Below are 3,079 nucleotides of genomic sequence, written 5' to 3'. Positions count from 1 at the left end.
TAAAATATCATGTTAACTTTTTTGTTGCCTTTTGTGATTATTCTTCCAGCTAAGTAATGAATGCATATACAGAAATTTAAGTATTTTTATTGCTGAAATGACCTTGGGAAACCCAAGGTTAAGGTTTAGTTTTTATTAAGACTTCTAGAAGTGGGGGGCTAAACTTTTAGTCAATATAGTATACCTACATGTCCAAAATTAAAAGCCAACTTTTAAGTTAAAATAGTAACTTATTTAGCAAAAAAATTGAACTCTAAAATTTGACTAGAGAGGTGTAAATGTTAATAGCAAAGTTTTTTACTTCTGGCTTATGTTCCAATGCAAAGCTTTGGTTTATGTTATCGCTTTTGACACAAAACAAGTAGGAATACATACTAAGATAAAGAATTTTTACAGGTGGGCATTTTCAGTCAGCATGAGTGGGGGGAAAAGTCGCATGTGATCAACTACTGATTTTCTTTTTCTGTTAATTGATTTTAGACATTAGGTTTGATCTTTGATTTGTCAATTATATTATCCCTATTCTGCAAATCCTGGAGATTAAATTTTTTAAAAAGTTTTTTTTTTTAGACACAAGACTAAAGATTTCTTGGTAGTTTTAAGTTTTAGATTGTTAACTAGAATTTTGCAGAAGGTGAAATATGACATCTGACCTTTTGTCCAGTCATCCTTATGCTGGTTGATAATGTTGTTGAGTGAAAGCAGTCAGCTTGTAATTAGGATGTCTGAGTAAAACATCATCATGTCTTGGTCTGTGCCTTTCTTTGTTTTAGGTGTAAAAATCATTCTGTGGCCTTCAGAGTACAATTCTATTAATCCCAGCCTAGAATATGATAGCCAGACAGGACACTTACCTTATACTGTCATTTCATTTCTTGGGTCTTTCCTGTCAGAGGATGTCTGGTGAAGAGAGAGTTCTAAGATGACTCCAAGAAAACCTGTATTAGGCTCCCGCCTCAGACACTTAAAAACCGTTATCATCCTTGACCTCAGATTCTGAAGTGGTAAAATGAGGATATTCATAATAGAACCTATATTACAGCACTACTGTAAGGATCAAATGGACAATGTTTTAGAGCATTTTAGCTTTAAAGTATTGTATATTATATATTTTGTATATTTGTATGTTATAGCTCCTTAAAAAAGGTAATGGTCTGACTTTCATCTTCAGATGGAATCTTCATCCAACTTAAATTCTACCTGGTGATAAATTTACCCCAATACACAAATACAGTGCAATTTGAGGAGAGTCATGAAAGTAGGAGGAGAATCAGGAAGAGCCATGTCTGGAAAATTAAAGGAGAGTATCCAAAAGGATGGAAAGTGGACAACAATGTCAAATGTTAGAGAGGTCAAAGAAGGATGAGAACTGAAAAGAAGCCACTGGGTTAGTGATTAAAGGGATTGTTGATAACCTTGGAGAGAACAATTTCAGTTGAGTTGATAGGATCATAAGCCAGGTTTTAATGAGTTGAGAAATGAGTGAGAGTTGGACAAAATAGAGGCAAAGATTACAGAAGAGTTTTTCTAGAAGTTCTGTTGTAAAAGGGAGGAATAAAGATAAATAGCATGAGGGATATCATGGTCAAATGAAGGCTATTTTTTTTTTTAAAGATAGGAAGACCCGTGTATGTTTGTAGGCAACAAAGAGAAGCTAGTAGATAAGGAGAGGTTGGAGATGAGAAGTGGTGATTGAAGGGGTAATTTCCTAAAGAAAATTGGAAGGAATTGGGGTCTAGGTATCTAATAACTGGACTGGTCTTCATCAAGAAAAGGGCCATGTTTTCATTATAAACCACAGCAATTGAGGAGAGAATGAGGGATGAGAATAAGATGGAGAAGAGGGAGCTCGGGATAAATGGCCTCTTTTTTTCTCAGTAAAGTAGGGATTCTAGGTCCTTCACTAAAAGTGAGGGATTTTTGTAGGCTTGAGAAGAAAATAATCACTTTGGGGAGTATGAGATAGGTAATCAACTCTTTTTGTCCTTCCTTGATTGACTATAAGGTATGTAGATAAGTTGATGTCTAGATACAGTGTAAGTGGGGTTGGAAGATTAATAAGACACAAATTTATTTTCAAATAATTTATAATCTGTAGTTAGGGGTGATAGGACAATAAAAACGCATACTTTAAGTGCCATTCTTGACAAAAGGCAAAATAGGAATGTCAGAAGTACAAAGTGTGTGTGTGTGTGTGTGTGTGTGTGTGTGTGTGTGTGTGTGTGTGTGTGTGTGGTGTCAGTTCATCAAATCTATACCTATGAATAACTTGTATTTTAAGGTTTATATGTTGCTTTCTTCTCTGTAACAAGTAGTTTTAGTACTTTGACACCTAAAGTATTACAGATGATGAGATACTGAGAAATGAAATGACTTGTCCATAGTCATAGAGCTAAAAAGAATCAGAGCTTGGACTCCAACCCAAGAGTTTGAATTCTAAGACTAATGCACTAATATGTTATATTGCCAGTAGGTGGGATTGTTTTAGAGATGAAAAAAGAGGCTCCAGAAGAAAGGAACAGCATAAACAAAGGTCTAGAGGCAGAATGGGGCAAAATGTGGAATATGTTTGGCGAATAGTCCAATTTGTGTGTGTGTGTGTGTGTGTGTGTGTGTGTGTGTGTGTGTGTGTGTGTATTGCTTCACAAATCTGTGTCTGCCTTGTACAGGGGCTATGCTAATTTTCCCTGTATTATTCCAATTTTTGTATGTGTGCTGCTGAAGCAAGCACAATAATCCAGTTTTGATATGGCATGAAGTGTACATAGAGAGGTATTGGCAATGAGGTAATGAGAAGTAGGCTGAGGCTGCATTGTGATTGAAGAGTGTGAACTTTATTGGAGAGGCACTGACAGCTTTTTAGCCAAAAGGTGGTATAATAAGAGCCATGCATTCAGAATTACTCTGGCAGTGATGTGTAGGATGGATTAGAGGATGGGAAAACCTAACTGGTCTTCCTATCTCTAAGTCCATCTTAATATTTGAGGTTAAAAAAACCTAATATTAGGGTGACAGCATCAGGAGTCAGAAAGGAAAGTATGACTGAAACATTGAAGGTAGAATCAATAGGATTCAAAAA

At 35.7% G+C, this 3,079-nt stretch overlaps 1 non-coding gene across 1 annotated transcript; it reads right to left on the bottom strand.

The window, feature by feature from the left end:
• Positions 1-2,626: 2,626 nt before the first annotated feature.
• Positions 2,627-2,731, bottom strand: LOC123232724. Its single transcript, XR_006505245.1, has one exon. It is a non-coding gene; the product is annotated as a U6 spliceosomal RNA (small nuclear RNA).
• Positions 2,732-3,079: the final 348 nt, after the last annotated feature.

Source organism: Gracilinanus agilis, chromosome 1, assembly GCF_016433145.1.
Source record: "Gracilinanus agilis isolate LMUSP501 chromosome 1, AgileGrace, whole genome shotgun sequence".
Classification (NCBI taxonomy): Eukaryota; Metazoa; Chordata; class Mammalia; order Didelphimorphia; family Didelphidae; genus Gracilinanus; species Gracilinanus agilis.
The sequence above is the reverse complement of the archived record's forward strand: the minus strand, read 5'-3'. Positions and strand labels throughout refer to the sequence as shown.